The sequence below is a fragment of the Taeniopygia guttata genome, chromosome 1, assembly GCF_048771995.1.
Source record: "Taeniopygia guttata chromosome 1, bTaeGut7.mat, whole genome shotgun sequence".
NCBI lineage: Eukaryota > Metazoa > Chordata > Aves > Passeriformes > Estrildidae > Taeniopygia > Taeniopygia guttata.
In genome coordinates this window covers 51,449,967-51,463,447 of record NC_133024.1, presented here as the reverse complement: position 1 = coordinate 51,463,447, position 13,481 = coordinate 51,449,967, and the positions used below count along the sequence as shown (strand labels likewise).

The window sequence follows — 13,481 nt, the reverse complement described above, 5'->3', positions numbered from 1 at the left end:
AAGGAGTGAAAGATAAGAAATACATTTTTTTTTGCATTGGAATATAGTCTGTGTGCACCTCTTGAAAGACTAATCACTTGAAAGGACAAAACAACATTAGTGGATAACTACAAGGATGGCTGATGCACTCTCTGAAGGTATGTAGAGTTTTTAGTAGGCTCTCCAGTTACCAGAGAGCCTAGTCAATCTTGTCATAATCTAATCTAATTATACAAAATAACTCTTTACCAAAGAGCAAATATAATTTGAAATATGGACCACTGAATCATTTCTCCCAGGTTTTAGAAGCTGCCATGACTATATTGGCTATATCGAGCTGGGAAATGGTGCAAACTTGCCTGCACTTGTTACTTGTTTTTTGAATGGGTATTATGATGGTTAAAGCATAAGTGTAATATAAGCACACATTTTCAGATGAAATGAAGTAATCTGTTTATTGTTAGCTTGTGCATTTGTCTTTACCTGACCTCTAGCATGTCTCATATAGGTTGAAATTAATATTTATATAATTTTGAACCATGAAATACTAAAATTTGTTTCAAAGGAGCAATCAAGCATATGTTGTCTCCCAGCTGGTTTAGAATTGCAGAGCTTGAAAAAAAATTAATTTAATCTATACTCTAGCATGACTTGGAATTTAATAAAAAATTACACAAAAATATCTTTGGGATTTAGGAAAATAGTCGAGAGGAATAGAAAAAAAATCTATACAAGATATCCTCCTTCTAAATATATTCTACTATTTTTTAAGTGATTGGCCTCATTCTAACTTTACATTGTTTTTAAATTGCTCTAAATGTAATTATCTTGATCAAGTTATTTTAATTTACACAGGTCTAATTCATATCTGAATAAGACCCAGATGTGAACCCATGATTGCTGCTGTATTTGGCAGTAAGTTTTTGTTATTTCTTGGCCAAGTTTAAGTAACGAAGTCACCTGATTTTGAGACTGTGAAACATCTTTTGTGTTACTGTTCCTTCCAGCAGCTTTAGCAATGCCGTATGACCTGCCCTGATTGAGCAGATTAGAATTTTCTTGAAATATTGTACTTTCTGTATGTCATAACTGTTAGCTCCGGCAGAAAATCTTTCTTCAGTTCTTGGGCTCTGTTGCAACCAAGATCAAGGATCAGACAGCTAGAGTTATCTTGTTCTTCTTTATATAAAGTTCACAGAAATATGAAGAATGGAGACAAATAATAGGACTGTATTACTTTGTGCTTCTTTGTATATTTGTTTAGTACTTGGAACCAGTCATTTCAAGATGAGGTATATTCCTGTGAAAATCCCTTCCTATTAGCATTTCAGATGTTTTGAAATAAATCTGAAAATGACATTGAGAAATCACGCATTCTTTTGCCTTGATACCCATGAATATCCTCATCTAACTATGGAGAGTGAAAGCTTTGGAAGCTATCTGCTTACAATGAAGAGATACCTAACATAAAATCAATTTTAGATGGTGATTGTAAAGGTTATTCAAACTGCTGGTTGTTGATGGGTTAAAGTCCAGCCATTGTATGAAAATAGGTATTGACACTTCTAAGCAAAGGTTTTAATAAAGGTGGAAAGAGATTTCTTTAAATACTTCAAAATGGTTTTACTTCTAAATGTAAAAAGCCTCATATAATTCTGGTTTAGAAATAGCCTAGGATATTCAATATATCCTTATTGCAATAGGTGGCGAATCAATACTTCTCTTCAATATACTTTCTTTGAAGGTATCATGTTTTCAGATTGTTGATACCCGAATTGATGTTAACTCATTAAAGATGTGAGTAGACTGTATGTTCTAGGCTTTCATAAAATATAATAATGATTTTTCCATATTGATATAATGTTATGAAAAAAAGTAATCTGTAGAACTCTGCCATTCCCAAGACTAAAAATGTTTGTTTTCAGTGAGCTATGACTTTATTTTGCTATGTAATCCTGGAGCTGGTGAGGAATGGCATCACAGTTCTTAAATAGCTTTCATATAGTTCCTGTTATATTAAGCTTCGCAGGATAACAGATCACATATCACAATTAACTGATTATTTCCATATATTGCCTCCTTTCTCTAGAGGGGTTGCTGTAATTATTTTAAGTGTAAGACACATAGCAATTTGTCTTCTTGGTTGAAATTAAACATTATTTCACAGACACCTTTTTCCAACAGCAGTGAACTTTCCTTCAATTAGTCTAGACAGAATAGTCTCTGATAACACTACTGTGAAATTACTGAAAGTGCAGACAGATATCCAGCTTGATTTTGAACCTCATCTCTTCTAGTTGCAGAGAAATCCAAACAGTATGCCATTTATCATATCCTAAGTTAAACAGATGGAGAGCTGCTATAATTTTTCAGTGGACTGCGTTGTCATTCACAAGGTTACTCAGAAATCCTTTGGTAAATGAACCACATGTGTATATCCTGCAACTTTGTTTCCCTACAAAAGTACATATTGTCCAAATTCTACTTTCTCGCTGATCTACTATTTTTATATTGTATCACAAAATGAAGCACAGGAGGCTCCCTCTGAACATCAACAAACAGTTTTTTACTGTGAGGGTGTTTCCTGGTTCTCAGTGGGACAGAGTTCATTTTTTCACAGCACCTGTGAGGAGTCAGAGCCTAGTGTGGGCAATTCTAGATTGCAATTCTAGATATGAAATTCTAGATTGCATAGTGGCCATGGGGTGAAATGAGGGATTCTCACTTCTGAGGAGGAGGGGGTGTGGATTATGTTCAGGAAGGGAAAAGTGGCACACAAAGGGTCTGATGCCATTTTGTCATTATCTTCAGTGTCACAAGGTACCAGGTTGGTCGGTGAGCATCTTTGCATGGAAATCACCCGAGTTTTGCAGATTTTTGCTATTAATTATGATGCTGTTACCGTTTGTTTTCTTATTTCTCCGCTGTTTGCATATATTGTTCTTACCTCTGCCTTATGTCTGTCTCACCAGAGGGAGTAGGGGGAAGGAAGCAGCTGGTGGTTTTCATTTTAGTGGAAGTTGCAATTAGAATGAACTGGAATTATCGGTAAGGACAGAGCTGACAAGAGAGTAATTGTATGAAAAGTGAAGGCACTGGGTCCATAGGATGCAAGATGTGTATTCAATGCTGTTTAGAAACAGCTGAAACCTTCTGATCTGCTATCAGCTGTATTCTAGAAAAGTTTATCTCCTTATGTTAGTGTAAGGTAGTGTCAATATTAAGTGTGCTAATGAGAAATATATGAATATATGAAATCCAGATTCCATCTGGACTTAAAGTAATCTAAATATGTGCTCCCCTGAAGCATTAACTTGAAGCATTAACTTGAAGCATTAACTGTGCTCCCCTCAAGTTTAACTTGAGTAGAATTTAATTTAATTTAATTTAATATATTCTTCTTAATTTAAGATGAATATAGAAAAATAATTAAATTCAACTTTGTTAGGCTTTGGTGGTTGAAGCATTGAAATAATAGAAATATTTGGTATTTCAAGAATAGTTTGCAACAGACAAGAGCAAAATCTTTTGTATATATATGTTAGTGCAGATAATGTAAAAGATCCACACATCCAAAGACGTAATTGTGTCAAATAATATGATAAAATAAATACAGAAAATGTAATACAACATAACATAATATATTATTTCTAGAACTCAAGTATTAATTTGTTTTTTCAGTCAATAATAATCAGTGAAAATTAAATAATGATCAGTGAAAATGACCAGTCAAGGCATCAACATTTTAATGCTCACATGATAAATCTTTTCCACATGTAATAAAGACTTTGTGGGGTTTTAGAATATTTAGAGCTGGAAACTATTAGTTTATCTTCTGTATTTTTTTCAGTAAACTCCTGGGGGATATATTTAGATTTGCTTGTACTTGGTTCAACTATACCACTAATAACTTTGGTTCACATACCCCCTTTGATCACAGATTTAAGGGCTGATTCATATTTTAGATTAATTGAGGATAAACAGCTTGCTATTCTGTCTTCATAGGAGTTATCAGAAATCCTGTTCACCTTGTCTTGATTCTGTGATCACCTTCATCTGATCACCTTCAGGATTCTGTGCCAGTGAGTCTGAAAGTTGTCTTTTTGCATTACTGCAATTTTGGAGCCTAGAACACATTAGCCTCTATATGATAGTGATGTTAATGCACATTTCTGGGTTTATTTTTTATTTTCTCCTATTTACTCCATCTTTCTTGGGAGTCTACTTCCAACTCATTGCTACAGTGTTTCTTTGGTCACAGACAAAAACAACCCCACAAATTTGTTAATTTTATTTTCTTCTCATCCAGTTGCTAGAGGATCAAAGTTGGCTGTTTATCCTGGATATATCTGCAATCTACCAGTATTTCAGATCGTTCTCTCCTTTGATTGCTGTGCAAATTATTGTTCTTTATTGTGGAAACTTTCAACTTCAGCATGATAGTCTTTCAGTTATGAAGTCTGTGTATTTTGAAAATGTCTTTCTTATTCTTTGGGAAAGAAACAGTCGCTTATACTTACAATTTTTTCTATTTTAGGCAAGAACACTGAATATCAAAAATTTTGTAATTATAGGAGTTGTACAGGACAGACATTTCACGGTTGCTATGCCAGAAAAGTTGGAAAGATAAACACCATGTTTGAGAGGCTTGATTTAATAAAAAAAAATTAAAATTATTTTCTTTATAATTGCCATAGATACAAGTAATTTTCCTGTCCTACTAAAGAACCTTGTCATAAGTCTTTCAGAGTTTCTTTCTCATTTATATTCTGTTGCATCCCCTTATTTACAGTTCCATTATTTTAATTCACCTTTCAAGCAGAAGTTCAGTTGCAAATATGTGTTCCAAATGCATCTTGTTGACCTTTCCAAGACTCATGAATAGATGGTGCTGTCAGTCAGATGTACTTTAAAGATAAAGCTAGACAATTGGTCCTAGAAAACTCTACCAGGACAGGGGGTCTCAACCATTATGGGGCAGCATGATGCAAAATCTTCCTAGGGAGTTTTTGGGTCTAATTGTCAGAAATGGGAATTTCAGTATATAAGTAATGCATCTGTCAGCACACATAATGGGAGTCCAATTTGTGGGAATTTCTTTGTTTGTGGTTTTTTAATTAGTGTTTTGTAGAGGCCTAATTGCAAATAACTTGTACAATAATTAGTTCTGAAATATAAGCTTTTTATTTAGTCATCAATCTCAGTACCAGATGGATATTGACTCTTTATAACTCTCATATCCTTGGAAACACTGAACTAAAGCATGACAACTTTCATTTGAATAAGAGTTTGTAACAAAGAGTTCTTTCATGATGTCTAAACTTATCAAAAAAGAAGAGGTTTTTGAGCTTGCAAAGACTATTCTTTAAGAAACTACACAGTATTTAGACAAGATTTATTGAAACTTTGTTTGAAATGACAGCTCAACATCCGCTTCAAAGTAAGTTCAATTAAATTAGCATTCTATCACAGGATATTAGTTTCATGGTGCAGAGAGAAATTATAGGCTGATATTTGCATATATGGAAATATATAAGAGGAATGAAGCACATAGAAAGAGGAGCAAGTAGCAGTAATCATAAAATTATTTGTTATAGCTATCTGGCAAGATAAATTAATTTTATAAGTGGCTTAAGTGAAAAATATGTCAACTCACTACTGAAAGATCAAAAATTGTCTTGCTATACTATCCTCTTTTCCTCTAAGTTTTCTTAGGTTGTTAATTTCCTGGTAAAAATGAAGAAAAACCAAAACCCCCCAGCCAATCACCTTCAAACAGAAATACAGCAAAAGCCACTAGAAGATACAAAGATATAAAGTTTTCAAAAAAAAAAAAAAACAACAAGAGAAGTTTTCAAATTAATTTCATTAATTTTTCTTAGAAAAAAGGAATGAAGCTAAAAGTTTAATGTCTTGCACAATTTCCAAATGTTTAGGTGGGATTTGCCTCACTAAGTACAGAGTTTAGATGTGTCTATCCGAGCTTTTTATGCAGGTCATTCTTCATAGTCAATAAAATCTGGTTGATATAGTCAATGGAGATTAGGACATGATTAATTTCATTGTAAAACAGGCATTAAAATTGTTCAGCATATCTGCTTCTTTTTATTCAGTGCTAAGAGATGCTTAACTTTTTTTTTTTTTTTTTTTTTTTTTTTTTAACAGATGAGGTTTCTTCCCTAGGATAGGATTTGGACATCTGGATTTAGCCCATTAATTAGTATATTAGTATTCCTTTTTTTTTGTGCCTTGATGTTATTTCTTGTCAAAAGTATTTTTCATATTTATGTTTTTTAAAGTCTCTAGGACAGATGGATGCAAAATGTTAAGAATAGTCAAAATTTGCCTTAGACTGGGAGTCATGAAAGTATATGTCATTTTTAAATTGATGTGTGATATTAGGACCAGAGTCTCCATTCCCAGAGTAGCTTCGCAATATATTCTAAGACGCGATCTCTAAACCAGCTTCCATTCTAAAAATATATGAAGACTGAATGGTCTACATCATGAACTAGTCAAATACAGAATTTTTACAGAGAAACGAAACAGGCAGCTGCTGATACTTACATTTTGGGAATGTGCAACATGATATGACAACCTAATAAATTGAAGTATTCTTAGACTATCTTAAATATATGCAATAAAGTTTGTCATGGTGTTAAAATGTTTCAGCTCTCACTTTTATTTCCTCTTTGCAATTACTGAAAATCTTGAGCTAATTTTTATCATCCTGGAAAAGATTAATCCTATTTATGTGCTGAAAAATTAAGCTGATCAATAAAAAAGACATTATTACTTTCTTTGATATTGTCTACATTACATTCAACCTATGGATGAGGGAATTGCAGGGAAACACAGGATGTAAGATATTAATGACTAAAAATGTGGAAACAATCAAGGTCAGATTGGGCAGGTTTTGAAAAACTTGATCTAGTTGAAGATGTCCCAGACTATTGCAAGGGAAGTTGAACTAGCTGACATTTAGTGTTTCCTTCCAACCAAAAGTATTCTATGATTTTATGAAGAACTAATAATTCAGCCTAAAATGAAAATGAAGTCACAAACCACTTTACTAAACTAATGTTAAGAATATGGCATGTGGATATGACAAAAACCATGGCATAAAAATATGGTATTAGAGTATCTCCTGAACTATAAGAGAAACAGTGATCATTTGCTCATGTCTAAAATCATCACTTAAGTCCCTAAGCTCCTGAAAGAATTTTAAATTTTAGATCCTTGTCTGACATGAATAAAAATGTATCCTTTGCTGAGCTGTGGAAGTTGATGTGAGAGGGATCTGACAAAACCATTTTTATATTTTATTACAATTTTATTACCAGGTTGACTGCTGTGAAATTCAGATCTCATTCAATATAAGTAGAAAGGAAGGACATAATTCAGTGTTTGAATGTATTTCACTACTCATCAGACACATAACTTTTTAGGCCTATGCTTTTGAGTGACTTAGTGTTTATAAAGCCTTTTTAGTGAGGTGCAGGGTCTGTGTAACAATCTAAGAACTCACATTCAAGGCTTTCAGTGGCATCATATTATATTTTTGGTGCTCAGTTGCAACAAAAAATAAGGGCATTTAATTATCTGTCTGTTTATTTTTCTGTTCCGAAAAATGGAAGACAATTATTCTGCTCTGAAGTAATGTGATGTATTATGAGTTTGATATGGGTTTGATAGCAGTGGGACTTACAGGTGTGACTTCTTTTAGAATATTCCAGAAGCTTTCTCTATGACCAATAGAATTACTGGCCAAAACTGAGCCAATCAGCCATAGCAGTAGCACTTCTGTGATAACACAGATAAGAAGGGGAAGAAAATCTTGTTCACAGCTCCAGTCAAAGGTGAGGAGTGAGAGTATGTGAGAGAAACTGTCCTGACACCAAGGTCAGTGAAGGAGCGGGGGAAGGATGTGCTCCAGGCACCAGAGCAGAGATTGCCCAGCTCATGGTGAAGACCATGGAGAGGCAGACTGTCCCCCTCCAGCTCATGAAAGGCTCCACACTGGAACAGGTGGATACACCCAGTGGAGACTAGGACCCCATGGAGCAGGCTGCTGGCAGGATCTGTGCTCTGTGGAGAGAGGAGCCTATATTGGAGCAGTTTTGCTGGAAGGACTCATCCCTACAGAGGATCCACACTGAAGCAGTTTGTTCCTGAAGGACAACACACCATGGAAGGGACCCACACCAGAACAGTTTACAAAAAACTGCAGCCCATGAGAATGACTCACATTCGAAAAATTCAAAAAGAACTGTCTCCTGTGGAAGAGACATGGCAGAGATATGCGATGAACTGACCACAACATCTAGTCCCCAACCCCCTGTGCCTCTGTGGTAGGAAGGATGCAGAGAAATGTCTTGCTGAACCAGAAATTTATAGAATTCTGACTTACATATGTATTATTTTATATATATTAATTTCATATATATATATGTATGTATGTATATGATCACAAGTAGCCAATCTACTTTGACACTGATAAAGAAAACTCTCTTTCTGGAGATCTTTGCTGTCATATTACAGGATCTTTTATTGCAACTGCTGCCTAAATCAACTAAATCAATTTCCAGATCTGAGAATGTGATGATGTGTCACTACAGTTAGACCTACAAATATGTAGAAAGTTTAGCATCCCCATTTCTTTTCTGTAATAGAAGTTTGGGGGCTACAGTGCTTTAAAAATTAATATTTTTTTTTCAGTTAAATGAGGAAAAAATGACATTTTACAAGGTTTCAAATATGCTAAGGTTTTTTGATAGTCTAAAGTCTTGGTTGCGCTTTTAACAATATGTAAAATGGAAAAGTGTTTTTCAGATTAATGCTATTGTTATAAATGAAAATTTGTCCAGCCAAATTAATATGAAAAATAAATTATTTATTTTGCAATCAAATTTTATCTAGCCAGCCACAAGGAAAGAACAGAGCCGAGCCCGGGGTCGGCCCTGGGTGTGCAACAAGGAGTCAGCCTCAGCAGAGGTTTTCCTCCATGCCCACACACCTCCATTCTGGTACAAGCAGTTTTTATAGGGACAATTCCGCCTGAGGCCAAGATTTCAGCAATCAGTCCTTTCTTCTATTCAGAGTCCATATGTTAATAAGATTTTCTTTTTTGGTGATGAGGGAGAACAAATCAGTGTCTGGAGTTTGTTGAATCCCTTGATGAAATTTACGGGAATTCGGGAACACTATTCACATGTATCTGTCCGGGGATTTCTAAGATATCCATCTCAGGTCGTTCATGCGATGATCAGCGCCTGGGGGTCTCCCGCAGCTTTCCAGACATGGTCCATCTCCTGGCGAGCCTATCTTCTTACTTGTAAATTAGTTTCCAACATACACCGGTCTCGGAGGGGAGAAGGGGCAGGAGGCTAGTACAAACAAGGTATAATCTAACAAGTATTTAACATTATATATTCCATACCAGGAATGGCGCAAATTATGTTTATTACCCATAACACTATTTTGTATATTTTCATATTGCTGTTTTACCTTTAGAAAATTTGGAATGTTGTAGAAGGAAAAGAGCAAAGTAGCAGCACTCATTGGAAAAGGTGGGAAATGCCTTGATTTTTGCTGCATGTTTCCTGTGCCATTGAATAGCAAAAAATTAAAAGAGGGAGAAAGGAAGAAAGTGAAACTTTCATCTTTGCATAACAAGCTAAAATACTTCATTTAAGATTTTTATTATAAAATTTTTCATAGATGACTGTATACACATTTTAAATTTATCCAGATTATTGATGAGTGTTAACTTCTAGTAATACTTCTAAAACTAATGTTTTCCTAATGAAAAGACAAGCTAGGACTGGGAATATTTTTGGGTTTATATCAAAGAAATTACTTTCAAATCATTCACATACACTTTGCAAGCAATATTAGCAAATTCAGGTGTGGATTAATGAAATGGTCAATTGAAAAAATCACCATCTTCACCCCCCACCTCTCAATGTTTCTGTAAACGACTAGAAAGTTTATTATAAAGAATAATATTAGAAAAGGGTGCCTGGCCGATGGCAGTTTTCTCTTTTTTAAAGCAGGTTTGAAGCCTAGGCAAGGGAAGAAAAAAAATGCCTCTAACTTCTTTAGAAGGTTTGGATAAAATGATTTAGTTTTGATCCGGAATTGTTCTCTGTAGTGTTGAGCAAATGCGCTCTGTTGTGCACTTGTTTTTCCACCCCTCTATACTAGAATGTATTCTAGTTCTTTCTCTGTATCCACAAGTTTCCCTGAAAAGGGATCATGGAGGTGATCCTCCTAGCAATTTTGTTAAGGCACATGAAAAAAATCTGTACTGTGAGGGTGGTGAGGCAAAGGAAGAGGTTGCCCAGAAAAGCTGTGGATGAAACTCCATTCACATTCCTCTAAGAGTTCAAAAGCAGGTTGTCTGGGGGTCTGAGAAACCTGGTCTAGTGAAAAGTGTCCCTGTCCATGGCAGGGGGTTTGGAACTAGATGATCTTTGAAATCCTTTCCAACCCAACCCATTCTATGATACTGTGTATCCAAATAAAGGAAACAAAAAAGGTAAATTCTGAGTAGATCCCAATTTCTTACTGAGCACGTCTGAGATCCATCACTGTAATTTAAATATCAGCATCAGTCTGTTTAGATCAGTAGACAGGTAAAAGGCAGCTGGTAAAGGCATAATGTACTAGCTTTAATAGTGGCACAGAAATAGTGGCAATGAACTAGGGAAATTACTTTAGATGATCACCGATAATTTTAATTGATGAAGAAAACTCATCCAGTGGAAAAAGCTAATTGGCAAACTAACAAGTAAAAGTGATTTAATGTGTTCTATGGATCAGAAAATAGGACCTGGCACGGAGTATTGACTATTAGTGCAGCTGTTGTGAAGATGATCTGCATTGGAAAATTGAACTGAAAAAACCACCAGATAGTAAAAAGTTTGGGACAAATATGCTGTATTTTCTGCAAGAAGTTTAGGACTTTTGTCCTCCTGAAATTACCACTACTTACATAGCAAATCATTGTAAAGGCAGTGTAAGAGTCAATAAGAACATACAAGGATTTGTGAAAATTCAAAATATTAAACTACCTGCAAAAATATGAAAGTAAGACCCATCCTGTCTGATACACAATCAAAATGTCTCTGTTCAACTTTTGTTAAGATACTAACAAGATGAAGTAATTTCAATTAATTTCTTTTAATTCATACAGATGAATGAAAAGAAATTAATTGAAAATTGTCTTTATAATTTGTTTTATAGAAATCAGCATCCAGCTGGGAAAAATGAAAAGGTCCATGTCACAAAATACTTGCATGTTTTTAGGCCCATAAAACACAAAGGAGACTCTAAAGCAAAACTTTGAGATGTGACTGGAGGTGTTGCCTTCCAGTGAGTTAGATGTAAATTCTTCCTAAATATATTAATATCAGTAGCAGATAAAAAAATATTTATCTTTTTAACATTGCACAATGAGGAGTGGGACTCTTCTTACCCACATTCTGACATGCTAAAATCAAGTATCTAATAGCTCTTCCTTGCTATAGGAAGTTACTGAGCATATAGTGAATGTCTATCTAGCTCAAAGTTTGATGCCTCAGCTTTATGTTAATACAGCTAAATGAGGTGTATCCCACATTTGGTGCTACATTTTTGTGTAACTAAAGATATTCAGATATTTTTTATTGTTTGACAGTTTTTAGGAAGTCTGGTGAATTTGCTGGTTACATTTGAATAATATTTAGTAGTGAAATGTGGCCATATTGCTTCTTTTCCTTCTTGTGACGTAAATCCTGAATAAGATTATTTAAAATATTAGACTCCTCCAAGATGGATCATAAAGTATGAACTGCTATCAAAGAGTTCGATCTTTATATTTTGTTGCTATTAGCTAGCTACCTGCTAATAATGTTGGAGATTGCTTAGAAAGAAACTTCATTTTTCAGCTATGATTATCACTTTATATTTTATGACTGAATTGGTAAGTCAGATGTGCTATTTTATGCAAAACTAGCCAGGCTTAACTGGCAACTGAAACAATAAACTGAGACTGTACATGTATGCAGAATATCAGCACAATTTCTAATGTGTCAGGTTCTACACTGGGCAGAGCACTTGGATGAAAGGTAAATGGATGGCTGATGACTCGCTTGGCATTTAGCTGAGATTTAGCAAGCCCAGAGCAAGAACCAGTTTATAAATGCCAAAATCACTTACAGTATAAGAACAAATGTATAAGTTCAAGTCAAATATTTTTCCTTCTACTGCTGACTATGTGCTATAAACCTCTCACCCCACTAGGACTGATAAATAAATTCAGTGTTTAATGACACATACTATTCTAAAAATCTATCTAGCATGTGTTCTGTGCAAAAGCAAGCAATTAAAACCTGCATATTTTGAAACAGCTTACTGAATTTTAATTTAGACATTCTAATAATTAATTGATATCTCCAATATGTTTATTGACTTTCAGTACTTCACAGTTACTTGAAATGATATAGCTGATTGATGATAAAAGTCAATTTCTGCCATTTTATATAAAATAGCATCTAATTTTAGTTCTGCCCCAATGAAAGACATCCCGTGGAACAAATAATTGCCAATAACATTGTTAGGAACTAACTCAATGTCTTTTTATTTGTTTATAACAGGACATTGGAGAGGATATGGGCATTTACTACTGGCTTTATATTCATCTGATCTGTTGTACCTGTGGTTGGCTATCAGGTAAGCCAAGTCACTGTTTGGCTTTAAAATCCTCTGTTAAACTGGATTGATTTGATTTAATCTTGATTTATTTGAAAGATCATTGATTTTTCTTTACTGTGGAACTGTTTTGTCTCCAAACCCTGCAGTGCTTTGATCTGGGTTTGCTGTTAAAAAGCCCTTTTGTAAAATAAAGTTGTGGTTAAAAAAAACATTGCATGGAGGTTACCTGGACACTTTACAACGTGACATTTTCTCTTTAAAAGTACTGTGTGAGAAGTAAACAGCAATACAAGAAGAAAAATGTCCTTTTAAAAAGCACAAGCCTGCTACACAAGATAAGCAGAGGGGATAATGAATGTTATAAACCCTGAAAATTACTGCTTATTTTAGAAAAGTTTATATGTCAGAGAGGAAAAAAAAGGTAGGTTAAAAGAACAGAGTGATTTGTGTACAGAAAACTGTAGTCCTTTCCCCAGTTAAAAGAAAAACTAACTTGAATTTTATCAATTAATTTGTGTTTCTCTACGAAGAGAAACATTTTGGTACTGCTATTTGGGCTACCAAGTATCACATATTGTCAGCTCATTAGGGATGTTACTTCATTACACCACAAATTTGTTGGGGTCTTCAGCTAACCAGTAGGTAATACTGAGTGAATAGGTTTTAGATTACCAGAATTCACTCTGTAGAAAGCAAGAATAGTGGTATAAATTCAAGTGGAGCAATAATATAGCTGTGAACATCCAGTAGAGGTGACTTACAAGATAAGAATATTTGTTCAACTGCTTTTTGAAACCAGTCCTTAG

General features: G+C 34.5%; 1 long non-coding RNA gene across 1 annotated transcript in view; it reads left to right on the top strand.

Moving 5' to 3' along the window:
• Window positions 1–13,481, top strand: part of LOC140683953 (uncharacterized) — a 160,914-nt gene that overhangs the window by 13,863 nt on the left and 133,570 nt on the right. Inside the window, exon 2 of the long non-coding RNA XR_012055645.1 lies at window positions 12,618–12,693. This is a non-coding gene — a long non-coding RNA (uncharacterized lncRNA). The remainder of the gene's footprint in view (window positions 1–12,617; window positions 12,694–13,481) is intronic.